This window comes from Staurois parvus, unplaced genomic scaffold (assembly GCF_062004578.1).
Source record: "Staurois parvus isolate SC_StPar_1 unplaced genomic scaffold, SC_StPar_1.0 ptg000470l, whole genome shotgun sequence".
Lineage (NCBI taxonomy): Eukaryota > Metazoa > Chordata > Amphibia > Anura > Ranidae > Staurois > Staurois parvus.
Genome location: NW_028318266.1, coordinates 5064582 through 5087210, shown reverse-complemented (window position 1 = coordinate 5087210; position 22629 = coordinate 5064582). Strand labels below are relative to the sequence as shown.

Below are 22629 nucleotides of genomic sequence, written 5' to 3'. Positions count from 1 at the left end.
CTCTGTCCCAGTACATCCCAGTACTCCTAAATTTTGCAGCTCATTCATCAAATAGAGGTCACGGTATGACTTTTTTTTTTTAACACAATTTCCATTCAATTTTATTGCACTTAGAGTTCACATTTCAGCATATTTCAGCAGAGTACAGGGCTATGATTGTGGCACAACCATATTGCTACTTTTTAAACTGACCCCTTGGCTTTGATCTATGTATAGATTTCTATAGCTTATATATCTTCTGTTTGGCATAAAACAACCGTAAATGAAAGGCTGCAAGTGCCAAATGGTTCTACCCACCATTGTCAATTATTGGCCTTCCCAAGAAATTTTTGATAATTTTGGAATTTTTAAAAAATTGTTTCAATAGCACCAAAACTGAAGCAGATTGGATGAGGTTGCCCCCAATGCAATACAAATACATCCATAAGCATGTCAGCTATGACAGACTTTCACATTTAGCGAGGTTGGTGGTCAGAAGAAGCACTATTTTACTGCAGCCAATCAATATCAGAGCATTTACTTCATCATATCAGAGCTGGCCCTTATGCAGAGAGATCTGAAGAAAATCTTTTTTTCCCCAATAATCAATATGCATATGTGAACCTAAAGATGTAATTATTTGAAAGACATTGTAGACCATATAGAATAGTTTGATAAAATGCCACCAGATTCAATGCCACTACATTCTATTACTAGTGTACTGTTCTTTATTATGTATTCTGAAGAATCTACAAAACTGCAGTAACTACCGATATTACTACTTTGTTACTTTATTATTTTGTATTATTACACTTTTATTTAATTCTTCTACCTTAAAAAATGTACGAAATTATTAAAAATGAAAGTGCAAAATTAAATGTATTCCTGTTTCTTTCTGATTGAGGAAGTCTCTAGAATAGACATTCTCAATCTTTTTACCTCAGAGGTACCCTTAACATATTTTTAGGTCTCAGGGAACTCTTGCTAAAACCAATGTAAAGTTCCATGTGGCCACGTAGGCACCAACAAATGGGAGGTAAATCAACCACAGCTCAGGGAACTACTTTGGTCATAATGAAATATGAAAAAAAAAATCTAAAAAAAGATTCAATTATCAATTTTTTTTTCGTATTGTCACCAGTCAGTGCCCCTGATCACCGCCATGTCAGTTATATGATGATGCTGTACTGCACTGGTGACTGTATATAAAAAAAAAATAGTAATTTTTTTAATGTCTTCATTTTCCGAAAAATTCTGACAAAAAAATTACAGCTTCAAAAAACTTGCCATGCCTCTTATGAAGTACGTCGGACTGTCTACTTTGCAAAAATGGGTAATTTGGGGGATATCTGTACTGTTCTGACATTTGGGGGATATCTGTACTGTCCTGACATTTGGGGGATATCTGTACTGTTCTGACATTTGGGGGATATCTGTACTGTTCTGACATTTGGGGGATATCTGTACTGTCCTGACATTTGGGGGATATCTGTACTGTTCTGACATTTGGGGGATATCTGTACTGTTCTGACATTTGGGGGATATCTGTACTGTTCTGACATTTAGGGGGATATCTGTACTGTCCTGACATTTGGGGGATATCTGTACCGTCCAAACATTTGGGGGATATCTGTACCATTCTGACATTTGGGGGATATCTGTACTGTCCTGACATTTGGGGGATATCTGTACTGTTCTGACATTTGGGGGATATCTGTACCGTCCTGACATTTGGGGGGATATCTGTACTGTCCTGACATTTGGGGGATATCTGTACTGTCCTGACATTTGGGGGATATCTGTACCGTCCTGACATTTGGGGGGATATCTGTACTGTCCTGACATTTGGGGATATCTGTACTGTCCTGACATTTGGGGATATCTGTACTGTCCTGACATTTGGGGGATATCTGTACTGTTCTGACATTTGGGGGATATCTGTACTGTTCTGACATTTGGGGGATATCTGTACTGTTCTGACATTCTTGGACCTCAAGAAATTAGATTGGCTGTCAGTAGTTCAGGATTGATCGATTTTCAGATCTATACCATAGTTTGTGAACTCTATAACCTTCCTACAGACTAAATAATACATCCTAATTTGGGTTATTTTCACCAAAGACATGAAGCAGAATACATCTCGGTCTAAATTTATGAAGAACAATTATTTATTTGCAAACTTTTATAACAGAAACAAAGAAAAACATGTTAATTTTTCAAAAGTTTTGGTCTTTTTTTGTTAATTTAGCAAAAAATAAAAACCCCAGCGGTGATTAAATACCACCAAAAGAAAGCTCTAGTTGTGTGAAGAAAATGATAAAATTGTAGTTTGGGTACAATGTTGTATGACCGCGCAATTGTCATTCAAAGTGTGAGAGCGCTGAAACCCTGAAAATTGGCCTGGGCAGGAAGGGGGTAAAAGTGTCTGGTATGGAAGTGGTTAACCAGGGTTCCATGGAGCCTTAGATTTCCTTTAGATGTTGCTAGGGGTTCCTTGAGCAATGAGCAATTTCTGCTTTTCATATAAGTTCCTGTGGACACCATTGATCTTTTTAGCTATCTTTTTTTCCCATTGACCATCACACTAATATATCATGAGTTGCAGACATAGACATTATTGGTAGGGATTCCCAGAGACCAGAAAGACACTCCACGGGTTCCTCTGTGTTGAAAGGCTGCTCTTGTAGGTTGAACTTACACCACTAGAGTTCTCAATTTTTCAAATGCTTTCTTGAAGTCTTTATTCCGTATAGTATAAATAGCTGGATTCAGCAATGGAGTCACCACGGTATAAAGAAGAGACAGAATTTTACTTAAAATGACTAACTGACCATCTGTTGGGACCACATAAACAGAAATTAAAGTCCCATAAAATATGGAGACTGCCGTCAAGTGTGAGCTGCAGGTGAAGAAAGCCTTCTGCCTACCTTGAGCTGACTTGATTTTCAAAATTGTAAAGATAATGCATAGATAAGATATCACTATTATTAGAAATGGACAGGCAACTATAAAGAAGCACAATATGAGAGTCTGCAATCTAATTATAAAAGTATTTGAACACGAAAGGCTAACAAGGGGGGCAAAATCACAAAAGAAATGGTCAATAAAACTAAACCTGCAGAAATGTAACCTGCAGATAGATACTGCATTGAGCAAGAGAATTAAATTTCCAATTGTCCAAGTTGAGACAATGGATATGAAACAAAACAAATCATTTACTACAGAGTGGTAATGCAGCGGGTTACAGATAGCCACATCGATCACAAGACATCACAGTGAGAAGAAGACACTCTGAACATTCTATGGAACTGAAAAGACAAAACTGAATAATATAGGAAATAAGTGGAATAGATTCCTCTTCATATAGGGTAATATGAATCATATTTGGAAGGATATCAGTAGCAAGTAAAATGTCGAAAATGGACAACTGAGTGAGGAAGATGTACATAGGAGACTGAAGATTTTTACTTATAGAAACGAGAATAATTATTAACGTATTTGCAAACAAAATCAAACAGTAACAGAGGAGCAAAAGTGATGAAAACAGAAATTTGAAGTTATGAAGTCCTGGGAAGCCGAGAAGGTGGATGGTGGTGATGTTATTTTTCAACATTTCCTTGTGGGGTTTTTTCGGTGCTTAGGTGGTACTGAGATGTCAGAAATAGTTCAACTATTTTGAGGGGTGTGTGAAAAAGCACATAGAGAAATAACTGCAGGTTTGAAAATGGCATAACATTCTTTATTCAAAGTGGTGGACACCAACAGAATTGGGCAGACAAAGGCAAATTTTATAAATTAGTAAAGGTCTTTCCTTCTTTTTTGTAGTAGGATCCTCTTACGTGTATTGGCCTTCACCATTTATTGATGTTAAAGTTCATTTAAAATTTGTGTAAACCCAAAACTGTAATCCCAATGAAGCTTGACCGCGTTAATGTAATTTCAATTGTCATGTTTATTACATATAAAAGTGCTGCTTTCACCATACCTGATGATCTTGCCACAAAGGTCCTTGTTCATGTGCTGCCTGTGACAACATTTTGTCCCTGATTGCCAACTACTACATTGTCACCTTGTCACAAGGACTATAAGTAGCCATTTCAACACACATTATACAGGCTTGGTCCACTGTTGCAACCATCAGAAATGCCCCCCTAAGATATTCTATTCAAGCATCAGTTCTGTGCCTGTAGACAGGAAGTGGCTGCAAAGGATAAAAAAAGGTAAAAACAAGCATTTTATTAAAATAAAAAACTAAAATAAAAAAATAAATAAATTATACACAGTGCTTTAATGAACAAAATGTCAGTAAATTAGGGTTTCTATCTACTTTATTTATACATACCTAAAGACAGTGAAATCTATTCAAATAGCCAGTAGTAATGTTTACTAAGCATGTGTAATCAATACAGATAACAAGGTAAAGTGAAAAAGAAATGTAACTTATCTGGCCAAGTGTAACCTCCAATCAGAGTGTGCAGTTGTAGTTTTATAAGTAAATTCTATGGTTAAAAGTCAGTGACCTGCACACAGATTATTTATACACTTGAGCTACGTGCCAATTATGTCTTTGGAGAATACATGGATAAGTATTGTAGACACCACAGAGACCAAGCATGCTTTTCCCATTTTGGAACCTTTGGTATTGAGACTGCATGTCATGTAAAATATATACCGTACTTATATTTTGAATTAATGTATTTATAAATGATAAACATATAATAAAAACATATAGATCTATCAATAAAGAATAAGTCACATTTAAAAATGTGAACAATTTTAATGAATTCATTTGATATTGGGTTGACAAATGGATGGATGGGAAAATAGACTTATGAATTCACAATGGAAAATGCATTTTTAATGTTTTATTCTATACAGCGTGACCCTAAATTGATTGAAACAGTCATAGCTAGCTAATCCGCCACAGGTCAGGACCAAAATGAGTGTCAGGGACCACGGCTCCAGGGTCCGCGATCGCGGCTCCGTCCCTCGCGCATGCGCAGTGGCGGCGGCTCGCGCCGGGACACGGGCACTTGGTCCCGGCGAGCCGCGGATGACAGGACGCCGCGCATGCGCAGTAGGAGCCGCGGGCGCGCCTCAGGCGTCCAATGACAGCCGGGGGCGCGTCCTAGCCGGCCAATGACAGTGCAGGGCGCACTATTTATAGATGCCCTGCACTGTCACAGATTGCCGCAAGGTCTTCTGTGATCCTGAGTTCCTGCACCTATCCTGTGACCCTGATTGACCCTGACTATTCTGCCTGCTCCTGCGTTTGACCCGGATTGTCCTGACTACTCTGCCTGCTCCTGCGTTTTGACCCGGATTGTCCTGACTATTCTGCCTGCTCCTGCGTTTGACCCGGATTGCCCTGACCATTCTACGGATTGACTTCCCTGCTGACCCTGCGTGTGACCCGACTACTCTCGCCTACCGATTCTGTACCCCGCTTACCCCCCACGGGCCCACAATCCGTTACTACCCTGCTGGGGCCGCCATCCTCTTCATATCTGGCTCTCCCGGTACCTGTCCCCAAGGGTCTCCTCAGCCACTGGCGGGCCTGCTCGGAGGTCGTGACCTGGCCCGGGACTGTTTCAAGTCCATCCCCACCATCAGGGGCTCTGGTGAAAGCACAGCCCGGGCTTAGACCCCACGCTCTGAGTAGGTCTGTCAGTTGGCAGCCTGAGGCACCACCTGGCGGATCATAACAGTACCTTGCGGCCATGACAGAGCCAGGAAGTGGACCGGCGTCCCTAGAGGATATTTGTCAGCACCTGGCCACCTTGACCCAGGCTTTTCAGAACTTCCACAGTCGCTGCGCCCGACTGGAGGACCGCATGGAGTCAATAGCCCCCCTGACTCCCCCTGCTCAGAGTCCTCCACCTGCAGGACCTCCCGCTAACCCGGTATCCGGAGCGGTTGCCACATCCCCAGCTCCTGAACCCCGCGTTCCTCTGCCGGAACGGTTCCGTGGTGATCGGAGCCGCTTCCGGGCCTTCCGGAACGCCTGCACCCTATACTTTGACTTACAACCCCGCACGTTCACCACTGAGACCGTCAAGGTGGGGTTTATAGTCTCCCTCCTTCAGGATGAGCCCCAGGATTGGGCTCACCGTCTGATGGAGAAGCACGACCCCCATCTTGAATCCGTGACCGAATTCTTTCGGGCCATGGCCGTCTTGTATGACGACCCTCAGCGAGCTGCTTCCGCTGAAGCGACTCTATACTCCCTGCGGCAGGGCCGCCGGACAGCCGAAGAATACGCGTCCGATTTTAGGCGCTGCATGGGCGACACCAGATGGAACGATGCGGCCTTATGCCACCAGTTCCGCATCGGGCTGTCTGAGCCTCTCAAGGACGAACTAGCGCGAGTAGGCCTACCTGACTCCCTGGAAAAACTGATTGAGTTGGCCATTCAAATCGACCGTAGACTAAGGGAACGTCGGCTGGAAAGGAGCGGTCAGGGTCAAAGGGTGGCATGGATTCCTTCCAGGGATACAGCTCCAACCCCAGGGAACCATCCGCGAAGCACGGAAACAGGGGACAACCCGGAACCCATGCAGCTGGGATTGGCCCGTTCTCACTTATCGGTCGAGGAACGTCAAAGGAGACTATCACAGAACCTATGTCTGTACTGCGGGGAAGCTGGTCATCAGGTGCGCTCCTGTCCTGCTAAAATGAGTAAGTCCACGCCCGTTTCTTTTTCTCTACCCGCAGGAAGGGATGATCTGTCGAGTTACCTGGCCATTCCTGTGTCTTTACAGCTCCCCGGAGGAACATTGTCGGTGACCGCAATCGTTGACTCAGGAGCCTGTAGTTGCTTCATCGATCTGACTTTTGTCCAACGGCAAAAAATCCCTCTCCAGACCAAAGAAAGGGGGTTCAATATCTTCTTGGCAGATGGGTCTCGTATAAAATCAGGGGTGGTGGACCAGGAGACACCACCCATTCTCACCACGATGGCAGACCATCACCAGGAGTTCCTCCGTTTGGATGCCATCGCATCCCCCCTTTTTCCAGTCATTCTGGGCCTCCCTTGGCTGAGGGCCCATAACCCCCAGATTGACTGGGAAAAGGGAACAGTTCAATTTTGCTCACCCTACTGTTTAAGTCACTGCCACGTCACAGGATCCGTAGTCCCCCGGTTCCTCCTGTGCTTGGATGGTGACACCGATCTTTCCCAGGTTATTCCCCCGGCCTACCATGACTTCTTAGACGTCTTTAGTAAGCGAGGAGCTGACGTTCTCCCTCCGCACCGTTCCTACGACTGCCCCGTAGACCTCCTACCCGGATCTGAAATCTCTTTCGGCCGTATCTTTCCCTTGTCCGAAGCAGAATCAGGAGTACTGAGGGAATACATTGATGAGAACCTTCGGAAGGGATTTATTCGTCCATCCACATCCCCAGCCGGGGCCGGGTTATTCTTCGTAGAGAAGAAGGACAAGTCATTACGGCCCTGCATAGACTACCGTGACCTGAACAAAATAACGGTAAAGAATCGTTATCCTTTACCCCTAGTCCCCGAGCTCCTCCAGAGATTGAGATCGGCAACGATATTCACTAAGTTAGACCTGCGGAGGGCCTATAACCTTGTCCGTATCAGGGAGGGGGATGAGTGGAAGACGGCGTTCCGTACGAGATTCGGTCACTACGAGTACTTGGTGATGCCGTTCGGGCTCTGTAATGCACCGGCGACCTTTCAGCACTTTATCAATGATGTTTTTCGTGACCTTCTTGATATTTTTGTGGTGGTTTATTTGGATGACATCTTAATTTTTTCCCCTTCACTGGAGGTTCATCGGGGTCATGTGATACGGGTATTAGAACGGTTGCGTCAACACGGGCTATACGCAAAGGCAGAAAAGTGCTGTTTCGAACAGCACGAAACCACATTCTTGGGACTGGTTCTCTCTTCCGCGGGGGTCGCGATGGATCCCCAGAAAGTCACGGCGATCTTAGATTGGCCAATACCCGCCGACAAAAAGGGGGTACAGCGTTTCATCGGTTTTTCCAATTTTTACAGGAAGTTTATTAGGAACTTCTCCGGTCTGGTCTCCCCGATCACGCAACTGACGAAACAAGGGGTCCGCTTTAAGTGGACTCCCGAAGCGCAGACAGCCTTCGAAAAGCTCAAAGAATTGTTCACCTCTGCTCCCATTCTCTGCCATCCAGATGCTTCTCTCCCATATGTGTTGGAAGTGGACGCCTCCGAAAATGCTGTAGGGGCGGTTTTGTCCCAAAGGAATGGTACCAAGGAACTTCTGCACCCTGTGGCGTTCTTCTCCAGGAAGTTGACTCCAGCGGAACGCAACTACGACATTGGAGATCGGGAGCTCCTGGCCATTAAAACTGCTCTAGAAGAATGGAGGTATTTACTGGAAGGAGCCACACACCCAATCCTAATATTCACAGATCACAAAAACCTCGAATATTTGAGAACGGCAAAACGACTGAGACCTCGCCAAGCGAGATGGGCGCTTTTCTTCTCTCGATTCTCATTCCATATAACGTACCGACCCGGTACTAAGAACACTAAGCCAGATGCTCTGTCCCGCATGTTTGAGGACCCCGACGACGCTGTGCTACCTGACACCATCTTACCTTCTGGGAGTTTCCTCGCTCTACAAACGGAACTTCGCTCTCGACTTCTTGATGCTTCTGTAGGACTACCAGTTCCGTCAGAATCACCCCTCCAGAGCCACGGTGGGCTAATTTGGAAGGAAGACCGGATCATGGTCCCAGAAGAAGTGCGAACCCTGGTCCTAGGGCACTGCCACGACCATCCTATGGCGGGCCACTTCGGGGTAACGAAGACGCTGGATCTGCTACGGCGCTCGTTCTGGTGGCCAGACATGATCAAGGACTGTGAGCAGTACGTCCGAACGTGTTCCACCTGTCAAAGGAACAAGCCCTCCAGGAGCAGGGCATGGGGATTGTTACGTCCTTTACCCATACCCAAGCGGGCTTGGCAAATGATAGCCATGGATTTCGTGGTCGAACTTCCACCATCCCAGGGCTACACTGCAATAATGGTGATCGTTGACCGCTTCTCAAAGATGGCACATTTCGTGCCCCTGGAGAAGACTCCATCAGCACCGGAAACGGCACGGATCTTCATCAAGGAAGTGGTTAGGCTTCATGGTGTTCCCGAAGATATAGTATCAGATCGGGGGGTCCAATTCACCTCCAGGTTCTGGAACGCCTTGTGTAAATCGCTGGGAATCAAGCTGTCGCTTTCATCCGCCTACCATCCACAGACCAACGGCCAAACTGAAAGAACAAACCAGACGCTGGAACAGTACTTACGGTGCTACACATCCTACCTTCAGGACGACTGGCTGTCATTGCTGCCTTCCGCGGAATTCGCGTACAACAACTCGAGTCACTCAGCCACGGGTCAATCCCCGTTCTTTTCCAATTATGGGTATCATCCCACATTCCTCCCTGATCTGATGCCTGAGAATCCGGTACCAGCTTCTCAAGACATCTTGAACTTCTTTTCTGTTAATAACAAGACAATTCAGGAAGCCATCGCTAAAGCCCAAGAGGACAGTAAGAGGGCATTCGACAGAAAGAGAAGAGGAGAATTACTGCTTCAACCAGGGGATCAGGTTTGGTTGGCAACGACCAACTTCAAGATGCTATGTCCTTCAAGGAAGCTGGGACCCAAGTTCATCGGCCCCTTTCCGGTAAAACGAGTGGTTAACGAGGTGGCCTACGAGCTCGAGCTTCCGCAGACCTTCAAAATACATCCTGTCTTCCATGTATCTCTCCTGAAGCCATCCAGACCAGATCCCTTCCCGGACCGTGAATCCAGACCTCCCGAGGCAGTCACTATAGGTGACCAGGAGGAATTTGAAGTGGAGACTATCCTCAGTTGCCGAAGGAGGGGGGGCCAGACACAGTTCCTGATAAAATGGAAGGGGTATGGCCCTGAGGAGAACTCATGGGAACCCGCCCAGAACGTCCACGCGCCCAGGCTCATCCGGGAGTTTTTTCGTGCTCACCCGCGGTGGAGAGATCAGTGGGGCTCCCGGAGGGTGCCCATTGGGGGGGGGCAATGTCAGGGACCACGGCTCCAGGGTCCGCGATCGCGGCTCCGTCCCTCGCGCATGCGCAGTGGCGGCGGCTCGCGCCGGGACACGGGCACTTGGTCCCGGCGAGCCGCGGATGACAGGACGCCGCGCATGCGCAGTAGGAGCCGCGGGCGCGCCTCAGGCGTCCAATGACAGCCGGGGGCGCGTCCTAGCCGGCCAATGACAGTGCAGGGCGCACTATTTAAAGATGCCCTGCACTGTCACAGATTGCCGCAAGGTCTTCTGTGATCCTGAGTTCCTGCACCTATCCTGTGACCCTGATTGACCCTGACTATTCTGCCTGCTCCTGCGTTTGACCCGGATTGTCCTGACTACTCTGCCTGCTCCTGCGTTTTGACCCGGATTGTCCTGACTATTCTGCCTGCTCCTGCGTTTGACCCGGATTGCCCTGACCATTCTACGGATTGACTTCCCTGCTGACCCTGCGTGTGACCCGACTACTCTCGCCTACCGATTCTGTACCCCGCTTACCCCCCACGGGCCCACAATCCGTTACTACCCTGCTGGGGCCGCCATCCTCTTCATATCTGGCTCTCCCGGTACCTGTCCCCAAGGGTCTCCTCAGCCACTGGCGGGCCTGCTCGGAGGTCGTGACCTGGCCCGGGACTGTTTCAAGTCCATCCCCACCATCAGGGGCTCTGGTGAAAGCACAGCCCGGGCTTAGACCCCACGCTCTGAGTAGGTCTGTCAGTTGGCAGCCTGAGGCACCACCTGGCGGATCATAACAATGAGGCTAGTTGCCACTTGATTTTGTGCCAAGGCACAAAACGATTGACAGTTTAGACACTTATAGGGAGCTAGAGGGCGTGTGCGGTGGAAGGAAAGAGGGAATCAGGGGCGGACTGATAACTCGTGGGGCCCCCGGGCAATAGGGGATCATGGGGCCCCTGTGTCCTTGCTCAAACTCAAAAAAGCCTATGAAAAAGGTACCGGGGGCATCTCATGGGGCCCCCTACTAACCCCGGGCCCTCGGGCAGTGCCCGAATTTCCAAATGCTCAGTTCGCCCCTGGAGAGAATACACTAGGCATGACTGTAAAGTCGGTGTGTGCTAGTTAGAAACGTCTGCTGCTAAAAGAACATTTTTTTTCTCCTAAAGCTTTCAGAAATACAAAAGAGCTGCCTTAATGTCTTCTATGTAAGGAAGGGAATGCTGTAAATGTAACAATTAAAAAAGGCTTTTTATAACAAAGCACTCACAGCCTACCAGGGGCGGACTGACAACTCATGGGGCCCCCGGGCAATAGGGGACCAATGGGCTCCTGTGTCCTTGCTCACACTCAAACCACACCCAAAAAGCCTATGAAAAAGGTACCAGGGGCATCTCATGGGGCCCCCTTCTGACCCAGGGCCCTCGGGCAGTGCCCGAGTTCCCAAATGGTCAGTCCACCCCTGCAGCATAAAAACCTAAGAAAATCCACAGAGGCAAGACAGAAAGCTTCAAGTGTTTTGACTGTGGAAAGGTAGGTCATTTAAGGCAGTATCAGCTTTTAGGACAGTAATATTATATATAGAAAAACATATATGGAACAGAGAAGGATATTCCTTTTCACCTTCCCTGCTCCATACTGTAAATTATTATTATATTATTATACAGGATTTATATAGCGCCAATGGTTTGCTCAGCACTTTACGTTATGGTGGGAGACAATACAGCAACAATACAGTTCAATACAAGAGGGATTTGAGGTCCCTGCTCCTTGGAGCTTACAATCTAGGAGGGAGGGGTGAATGGTACAGTAGGTAGTCACTGTGGGGGATGGAGTGGTTGGAAGAGTAGAGGATTCCAGAATTAGCAGAGGGCAGGATAGGCTTCCCTGAAGAGAAAGGTTTTCAGTGATCGCCGAAAGGCAAATAGAGTAGGTGATAGTCTGATTGAGGTAGGGAGTCCCAGAGGATGGGTGACGCCCTGGAGAAGTCTTGGAGATGAGCATGGGAGGAGGAGATAAGGGAGCTAGAGAGTAGGAGGTCTTGCTAGGAGCGGAGTGTGCGGTTTGGGTGATATTTAGAGATAAGATCGGTTATGTAAATTGGGGCAGTGTTGTGGATGGCTTTATATGTCATTGTTAGAGTTTTGAATTTTATCCGTTGGGCAATTGGAAGCCAGTGCATGGATTGGCAGAGAGGGGTGGCGGGTACAGAATGGTTAGTGAGGTGGATGAGTCTGGCAGCAGCGTTCATGATAGACTGAAGAGGGGATAGCCTGCGTTGAGGTAGTCCAATGAGGAGGGAATTACAATAGTCAAGGCGAGATATAACAAGGGAGTGAATGAGTTGCTTAGTGGTTTCCGGGGTTAGGAACGGTCGTATCTTGGAGATGTTGCAGAGGTGAAGTCTACATGATTTTGTCAGCGATTGGATCTGGGGCAGGAACGACAGATGGGAGTCTAGGATGACACCTAGTACCCTGGCGTGAGGGGATGGACTGTGGATGGTGTTAGCAATGTTTATGGTGAAGTCAGTGTGGGTGGCACAGGCAGGGGGGAATGCTAGTTGCTCAGTTTTGGAAAGGTTGAGTTTGAAGAAGTGGAGTGACATCCAAGCCGATATGTCGTTTAGTAGGCTAGCGATGCGAGTGGAGACTGAAGGGGTGAGGTGAGGGATAGACAGATAGATTTGCGTGTCATCAGCATAGAGCTGCGATAGATAGGAGGAGAACCAGGAGAGAGTGGAGTCGCTGAGGCCAAAAGAGTGTAGTTTTTTGAGGAGGAGGGGATGGTCAACGATGTCAAAAGCCATAAAGTGGTCGAGTAGTAGGAGTATTGAATAGTGGCCATTGGTTTTTGCAGTTGATAGGTCATCAGAGAGCTTTAGTAGGGCAGTTTTGGTGGAGTGTAGGGGGCAAAAGCCAGACTGTAAGGGGTCGAGAAGGTTGTTGTTAGTGAGGTAGGAGCTCAGACGATTGTAGACTAAGCGTTCTAGGAGTTTAGAGGTAAATGGCAGCAGGGAGATGGATCTAAGGTTGTTTAGGTTGGTGGGGTCTAGGGAGGGTTTTTAAGTATGGGAGTGATGCGCGCATGCTTTAGAGGGGAGGGGAATGCACCTGTAGAGAGGGAGAGATTAAAGATGTGAGTGAGAGAGCATAGGATGGAAGAGGAGGTTGACCAAAGGAGTTGTGAGGGGACAGGGTCCAGGGGGCAGGTGGTGAGGCGGGCTTTTGAGAAGACCTTAAGGACCTCTTCGGTGGTAGCGAGGTCAAAGGAGGACAGTGTTGAGGGAGGTATGGTGTGAGGAATGCTAATTGGGGTGGGTGTCTGTGTAGTGGCGATGTCCCTACGAATTGTGTCGATCTTGTTTTGGAAGTGGTGTGCAATCTCGTGGGCAGTGAGTGAGGCGCTGGGTGGCGGTGGGGGTGGAGAAAGTAGAGAGTTAAAGGTAGAGAAGAGCCGACGAGGACTCGAAGAGAAGGTATTGATGTGGGTGACAAAGTAAGCTTGTTTGGCAGCGTGAAGGGAGGAAGTGTATGTTAGGAAGGCAGATTTATAACGGGTGAACGCTTGATGGGATTTGGTTTTATGCCATAATCACTCCAGCTTGCAACTGTGCCATTTGAGATTTCGGGTGTGGTCAGTCTGCCAAGGTTGTAGAGGTCGGGCCTGATGCTTTGTGTTGTTAGGGGAGCAAGCGAGTCTAGAGCGGATGAGAGAGAGTTGTTGTAGACAGCAGTGGCCAGGTCAGGGCAGGACAGGGGGTTGATGCTGTCGTAGAGCTGGTCAGTTGCGGAGTGGAAGGGAGCCGGGTTTAGGTTTCGGAGATTTCTGCTGGTAATTGTCTGCTGTTTAGTGGGGTAGGTGTTAGAGGACAAGGAGACTGTGAAGGTGATGAGATTGTGATCAGAGAGGGGAAATGGGAAAGAAGAAAGGTCTAAGGTATTCCCGTCGGAGTGAGTGGAGGACTGTATACACTGCGCTAGTTCAAAAGAAGAGGTTAAGTGGAGGAGCTGGGATGTAGCCGGGTTATTGATGTTAATAGGGATGTTGAAATCTCCGAGGATGATAGTGGGTAGCTCGGAGGAGAGAAAGTAGGGTAGTCAGGCGGCGAAGTCATCAAGAATATTTTCCTCTACTACTAAACAGGAAGATTCCCACTTTCAATGGTTGTTAAGGAAGTCGATGGGAGCAGGCACTGTGGAGTCCTTTCATATTTATATTTCATATTTTGATTGAACTATCACGAGTTGGCGCAACACTATTTTTGTATGTTTTATGTTTTAAGTGTGGGATCACCTTTTAAGTTTTATTGCAGGGGCTCTATTTTATTAGCTTATTCACTCATTTGATAGTGCACATTGTTTTTTTATTTATTTATATATTAAACTGTGGAGTCCTTGGTAACCATTGACATCACCAGCCCTATTTACTTACATGGCCAGGAATTCCAGGCGATGTAAGTGAATGGGGCCAGTGACTTCAATAATTGTTAAGGAATGCGATGGGTGCTAACACCACTAAGTCCTTAACAGCCAGTGACATCACCCATCGACTTATATGGCCAGGAATCCCCAGTAATTTAACCAAAGGCAGGATTCTAGTGATGTCAATGACTATACCTATATTTTCACATCCATATACTACATACTCATTAATGGTGGTGGGGGGGGAGTATCTCGGTGTGCCCTTATTGTTGAAGGGAGCACTCTGATTCCATTCTGATCAATACACCCATAGTACTATTGATCAGTATGCAATTTTCTGTGGTATAAGGAAGAGGTGATAGCGGCTGGCACTGGTATTATTCATTTATTTTTGTATCTGTGGAGCGCAGGGGGATTATTCACTTTACTCTGATTCCATTAAGCCAAATCCCAGCAGATCCTCACAACCACCAGGAAAGAGTTGAGGGGCGGAGTCCCTTCTCCTTTTCAACACAGGAACAATGTGCTTTGCCAGTGCTCAGTAGCTCAAACTGAAATTTACACACACAAATTAATGAGTCAGAGCATTGACTCCTCTCCTTCCTTCTGTATGGTCCCTCTGAAGCCTCAATCACAGGTAGGTGTTTAAAAAAGTAAAACCTCTGTTGTGCCATATTTTATGGAAATCAAACCTTCTCCCTTGCACACTCTAAAATCAGATTAGGATACTTTCTGTATTGCAAAATCCAGTGTGAGGGCTCAGATCTATAGTTATTGCTTAACATCATAAAAAAAGAAGAAATTGGAATCCTACCCAGATCCACAGCTCTGCTCGAGACTTGTGCCTTCTGTACATGGACAATTTGGGTGCCGCCACTGTAGTCCATCTCCACCCCCAGAAGTATGAAACAGACTCAGTCACACTCCAGTCTTAGCTCCTCTTGCAGTATTTTTTAGTTGTCCTTAAAAAGAATACTATGTAATAGCATACTGTATTTCATAAAATATACACTACGTGCATGTGTAAAAGTGTAAAGCTCAGCAGTAGGTTGTATATGAAAAACCATTCACTCAACATTTGTGGTGTGGTGATGCTTCCTTGGGATAAGGTCATTGATAATATGGTTTGTCTGTAATACATACTGCAAAGTAACCAATGAGCATCCAAGTTTTTTTGTCTTACGTTAGAAAATAATTGGTTTCTATGCACAGCTGCACCAGATTTTGCACTCTCCAGTTTTAGTAAATCAACCCCTAAATCTCCAAATCCCATCACAGAGAAAAAATATATGTAACACAATTCTACATAACTTAAAATTAAATTGTTTACAAACAAATAGGTGGTATTTGGTCTCTCCCACATAGCCATAAAGGGATCACGCATAGATGGACAGGATAATACCAGACTGACCAAAATCATTGACAGCCTACCACCCTATATATCAAAATGGGCCAACCAGCACATAGGGGGTTCAATATAAGAAAGCACAAATGGTGGTAATTTTAACATTCAACAGTACCCAAAACCTCTGGCCTACTATGATCTAATTAATGTTCAACCGTGAACTTCAAACTTAATGCAATTCTATGGGACTCAAGCTTATAAATTCAAAAGTGCCCATTTTAAAGGCTCATATGCAAGTTATTGGCCATAACAGGGGTATGGGGACTCGGATACAGCCCTGAGGGACATGAAAAAATGTTTTCAAAAAGTATCATTTTTAAAGGGGAAGTATTTTTTCTGCCTGGGGAGTACCATTAAACTACCTACAAAGTTGCACATCTGTAAAGTGTATAGAACCTGCTGCAGTAGGACTGACATATTTTTTTTTTAAATTACATTTTCATTGAAAAAAAAAAACAGTGTGGGTTCTCCCCTAATTTTTACCAAGCCCTTTAGGTTTCCTAGGAGGGTTAGGAGGGACCCCACAGTATTTTTTTTTTAAAGTGTGTGGGGTTCCCCCTAAAAGCCATACCAGGCCTTTAAGCCTGGTAGGACTTTTAAGGGGAACCCACCCCACAAAATGGAGGGAAAAAGCTCGGGGTCCCCCCCTCAAATTTCTACCAGACCCTTGATCCGAACACAGACCTGGCAGGCCAGGAAAGGGGAAGCAAATGAATGCCCCGCCTCCCTGCAGCTTACCAGGCCATGTGCCCTCAGCATGTGGATGGTATCCCCAGGCCAATGGGGACAAGGGACTCTTTCCCATAACTGTGGCTTGTTGGTTGTGAGGTTCTGCGGGCAGGGTATCTCATTAGCATCTGGGTATCAGTGTACCACTTTAAATAAGGGGGCACACTGATGCTGCCCCCCCCCCCCATGAATGAGTAAGGTATACTTTTTCCCCTACCAATTCTCTAAAGGGTTAAATTTAGTAAAAAATAAAAGTACCAGTCTTTTGAAGAAATCCTTTGTTGAACAAAAAACAAAACAAAATTTTTGACATTGCTTAATTAAAAAAGAAAAAAAATGATTCCATCGCTGTAATCCATCATCAATCACAGTGTCCAGCATTGACACGATGATGATGACTTGCCGAAATTAAAAAACATGACCCATCCGCACCCGCCGAGCACTCGCTGCAATCTGACATTCGCTGGCCAGATGTAAACAATTAGGCGGAGCTAGCAGTGATATCATTGCTAGCTCCACCCAATTGTACAGTGACTGGCCAAAGAATTGCGCCTGACCTGTGGTTAGCTGCATTGCTTTGTCCAATCACAATGCACTGTAAGAGCGCAGTGAATGAAGTGGCGCGGCAGGTGAGGAGCCCTTGCCGTTCCTGTGTTCTCCGAATACACAAACAGACGATGTTTGAGTCGAGCTTACATTCGACTCAAACATCTAGCCCATCACTATCCAGGATAGCAAACTTAAAATTTAACATGTGCAGGACAAAAATATTATTTTTGTTTTGTTTTGTTTCATTTATTCATTAATTAACTCGTTTTGTTTAGTTAAATTTTTTAAATTCATTGAATACATTTTTGAAATTAATTTAGTTTCATTTTGCTTGTTTGTTTTCGAACTTGAGTTGAATTTTATAACTTCAGTTGAACTGAATTCAATTTGTCCGAATTCAGAAAATTTGAATCGGCATTTGATTGTTTTTCAGTTTGAATGTGGCTGCCGAATTTTTCACATCTATGAATTGCAGTATGTTTACATTTCATATTAATTTCCAAATTCAAAGGGACGTTTTGAGTTGAGGAATATTAAGTCTCTTGTTTTTTTCTTCCTTCCTTCCTGCCCTGACAGCCAAAGCTCTCCTTTACACCCAGAATGCGGGCAGGTCTTTGATATCCTCGTGAGCAATGCAGGACCACTTGTGGTGAAGAAGCATGTGGGAGTAAGATTTATAATATGAAGAAATAGTACAAAAAACATTAAAAAAATATTACCCTGTAATTTTTTTCCCCAAAGCAATGCTTACGTAACTTGTGTCCCCCTACACATTCACCACCCTTACAATTTGAAGAAATTTGCTGTTTTGCAAGATATCATTTAAGGGCTCAAATATGATACTCAGACATAAAAGTTAAAAAAAAGAAAAAAAATGGGGTGGGGGGCTTTTTTCTACCATAACTCTTCTATGTTCTCTTCCTACCTATCGCAGCGCTCCTTCAGTGTTACCTATAACGCTGCCACCTCCTCTTCACTCCCTCTCTCTGTAGGGGTCCCCCAAGGTTCTATCCTTGGACCCCTTCTCTTCTCCATCTAAACCTCCTCCCTTGGTCACTTGATAAACTCCCATAGCTTTAAGTACCATCTATAGGCTGATGAAACACAAATCTATCTGTCTACCCCTCACCTCACCCCTTCAGTCTCCTCTTGCATCACTAGCCTACTAAGTGACATATTGGCATGGATGTCACTCCACTTCCTCAAACTCAACCTGTCCAAAACTGAGCTCCTAGTATTCCCCCCAGCCCGTGCCCCGTCCCCTGACTTCACCATAAATATTGATAACACAATCATTGGTCCATCCCCTCATGCCAGGGTACTAGGTGTAATCCTAGACTCCCATCTGTCGTTCCTGCCCCAGATCCAATCGCTGACAAAATCATGTAGACTTCACCTCCGCAACATCTCCAAGATACGCCCGTTCCTAACCCCGGAAACCACTAAGCAACTTATCCACTCCCTTGTCATATCACGCCTCAACTATTGTAACTCCCTCCTCATTGGCTGACCTCATCGCAGGCTATCCCCTCTTCAGTCTATCATGAACGCTGCTGCCAGACTCATCCACCTCACTAACCATTCTGTATCTGCCTCCACTCTCTGCCAATCCCTCCACTGGCTCCCAGTTGCCCAACGGATAAAATTCAAAACACTAACACTGACATACAAAGCCATCCACAACACTGCCCCAATTTACATATCCGATCTTATCTCTAAATATCACACTCTGCTCCTCGCAAGACCTCCTACTCTCTAGCTTCCTTTTCTCCTTCTCCCATGCTCATCTCCAAGACTTCTCCAGGGCGTCACCCATCCTCTGGAACTCCCTACCCCAATCTATCAGACTATTGCCTACTCTACTTACTTTTAGGCGATCACTGAAAACCTATCTCTTCAGGGAAGCCTATCCCACCCTCTGCTAATACTGGAATCCTCTACTCTTCCAACCACTCCATCCCCCACAGTGACTACCTACTGTACCATTCACCCCTCCCTCCTAGATTGTAAGCTCCAAGGAGCAGGGCCTCAATTCCCTCTTGTATTGAACTGTATTGTTGCTGTATTGTCTCCCACTATAATGTAAAGCGCTGAGCAAACCATTGGCGCGATATAAATCCTGTATAATAATACTAATATGTTTACAAACATTTTAATCTTACTTTAAGATATATTTATTCCTCTATGATGAGACAAATGCAGAAAACAACTTGTGAATATGGTAACTGTTATAACATCAGGATAAGACCAGTCAGTTTTGTGAGGACACAAATTATCATAACTGCTTAGGTAAATGTGAATGTCATACCACATCTACAATCTTTAGAATGTGAGGATCAATGCAATAATGGACAATTTTAGTTTTGTTTAGTTTTTTCTTCTAACTGTTATATTTGTAAGCTCTTCCCTAGCCTTGGAACTAAAAGGAAGTGCCATAATACTACATGGGAAGTCACTTGAAGCAACAAAGCTGATTTACTTTAGAAGTTGAGAATCTTAACTTAATAAATTGTTTTTCATATGATTGGATAGTTTTTGAGTGACGATTTTCACCTACTTTACAAAAAACAGTCTTCCAGACTTTGTATTTACATTTTTTGCTACAGAAAACATTTTTTTCAAGGCTTAAGACAGAACTTCACTCTCTCAATAAAAATTAACAATGTAACATCGAGGGTGATCCGGCAAATTCTTTGCAATTTTGAACCGTATATTATATGCATTAAAATGTTTGACTTATGTTGTAACTTTATTCTGATGTATATTTTTTAATATATTATAGACTGTACTATGGTTGAAACTTCTCTCCCCTGAGGAAGCCCTTGTTGAGCGAAACATGTAGGCAATATATAGTCCTCCAAACTGCAATAACACAGTCAAGCTCTCATCTTTGTTTTTACAATTTTGTATACATTCATTTTTTATAAAGTGATTAATAAAAATTGTTAAAATCCTTTTAATATATGTTTTTATTGCATTTTTTGCACCTTGAAAATCCCATATTTTTCAGATCTATATTAACAAATGAAATAACTTTAATCCTTACACTTCTAACATTAGTAATTACAGTAGATCAAAATGTATATCATATTTACTTGTTTTATTTATATTTTTACATGTCTTCAGTTACTTCCTAGCCTAGGCAAAGGATGTCATGCATCCCAGGAGTCTTCAGAAACAGAGGAGGGGTTTTCTCAGCTAAGCTCTCTTCCCACCTGCATGCCTGAGCTTAGGCCAGCTGGATTCCAGGAAGTAAATGCTACATGAATCTACTGCCCTTACTCAAGATGGCTGCAGCTAGAAATCCTAGGGGGGTTCAAAGTGATTTTTCAGCAAAATATAGCATGGAGACATGGATGGATTGGTGAGTTGCTTTGAACAATAAAAATGAATTAATTAGCATATTTTCTTTGTAATGGTCAGATGCAGTGTAGTTCTGTTTTCAGTTGAGAGATTTTATTATTAACAGCCTTCGCTCCCCCCCCCCCATTGCAGCAATACTGCTACAGGGCAGCAAATGTGAGCAAAATCAAATATACTGTATAATCGTGATTTTTTGGTTCCGGGTAGGGGGTGCGCACACGTCCTACCCGCGCAGCCATTCACGGCCTAGGCTGTCAATCACTGGGTCCTGGCCGGTGATTTCCCACCAGCACCCGGTGATCGCCGATTATCACCGAGAGGGGGGAGACCTATGTATAAACAACACAGATCTCTCCCCTGTCAGCTCCTGCACACTGCTTTGTATGACTCTGCAGTGAAACACACACACAGCCCACATAGTAAAACAGCACACATTTAACTCTTTGATCACCCCAGATGTTAACCCCTACCTGCCCAGTGCCATTAGTACAGTGTCAGTGCTTTATATAAGCACTGATCACTGTATTGGTGTCACTGGGGATGTCAGTGACACCAAGTCAGTTCTCCCCAGTGTCAGAATGCCCACCACAGTTCTGCAGTCCCACTATAAGTTGCAGATCACTGCCATTACTAGTAAAAAAAAAATGTAAAAAAGTTCCAGTATATATACCGCCATTTAACTTTCATGTAAACCAATTAATTTACATGTATTGGGATTTTTTTTTGCAAAGACATGGAGCAGAATACATTTTCCCTAAATGTATGATGAAAATTGATTTTTAATTTTTTTTTACTGGACACGTTTAATAAGAAAAAAAAAAAATATAGTTTTTTTAATTTTTTTTTTGTCTATAGTGCAAAAAAATTAAAAACTCACAAGAGATCAAATACCACTAAAAGAAAACTCTATTTGTGAGGGAAAAAATTGCGTAAATGTAATTTGGGTGCAGTATTGTCAGTTAAAGTAACACAGCGGCATATTGCAAAAAATGGCCTGGTCAGGAAAGGGGGCACATCCTTTAGAGGACAAGTGGTTAAAAAAATTTATAATTTTATTTTCTCAATAGCTTTCTTAAAGTCCTTGTTCCTAAATGTGTATATGATGGGATTAAGCAGTGGAGTCATCACCGTGTAAAACAGAGAGAGGACCTTGCTCAGATCTTCTAGCTGTCCTTTTGTTGGAAACAAATACACAGCAATTAGCGTCCCATAAAAAATGCACACTGTGGTCAGGTGAGAGCTGCAGGTCCTGAAGGCTTTTTGTCTTCCTGTAATCGATTTAATTTTGAGGATGGTTATAACAATATGGATATATGATATCACAATTATTACAAAAGGAGCTATGACACAGAAAATAACTATTACGATAGCCTGGATTTGAATCTAGGAGGTATCAGAGCAGGAACGTTCTAGTATGGGTTGAAAGTCACAGAAGAAGTGGTGAATGATGTTTGGTCCACAATAGTATAGATTGCACAATGATATGAAATCAAGCAACATAATTTTGAATCCCAATAACCAAACCATGATCACTGATTTTATACAAAATGATTGGTTTATTATAGAGTTGTAATGCAGGGGCTTACAGATGGCCGAATACCGGTCGTAGGACATCACAGTCAGGAGAAAACACTCCAAGACCTCAGCATTTGCAAAGAAGGAGAACTGGATGATACATTCAGCAACAGACATGGTACATCCATCATGTAAGATGATATAAAGAAGGTTGGGAAGGATATCTGTGGTCAGAATTATATCCAACAATGATAGTTGGGTGATGAAGAGGTACATGGGAGACTGAAGTGTTTTACTCAGAAGAAATAAAGCCATGATGAAAAGATTTCCAGAAAAAGTAATACAAAATATGAAAAATAGCACCGCAAAAAATAGAATTTTGTTGCCTTTAAGGTTTGGAAACCCTGTTAGTATAAAATAGGTTATATTACTGTCATAGACCACCTGAAAAGGGAATATGAACTTACATAGTTATTTAAATGAAAACATATACATCTTTCGTGCTTACTGTACATCGCTCACCAGTAAAAGGGTTTTAGTCTGTTGAAATGCAAGGAAAAACAAACAAAATTGCACTTCTAACCAAGATTAAGCACGAGATCATGTGAAACGCGTTAACAGGTCCTGTATTCATGTCCTGGTG

At 44.3% G+C, this 22629-nt stretch overlaps 2 pseudogenes; both read right to left on the bottom strand.

Annotated features, from left to right (window-relative positions):
• Positions 1–2591: 2591 nt before the first annotated feature.
• On the bottom strand, positions 2592–3427 carry LOC149452625 (olfactory receptor 5AS1-like; annotated as a pseudogene).
• Positions 3428–21515: 18088 nt separating this feature from the next.
• LOC149452624 (olfactory receptor 11A1-like) lies at positions 21516–22262 on the bottom strand (annotated as a pseudogene).
• Between the last annotated feature and the right edge of the window lie 367 nt (positions 22263–22629).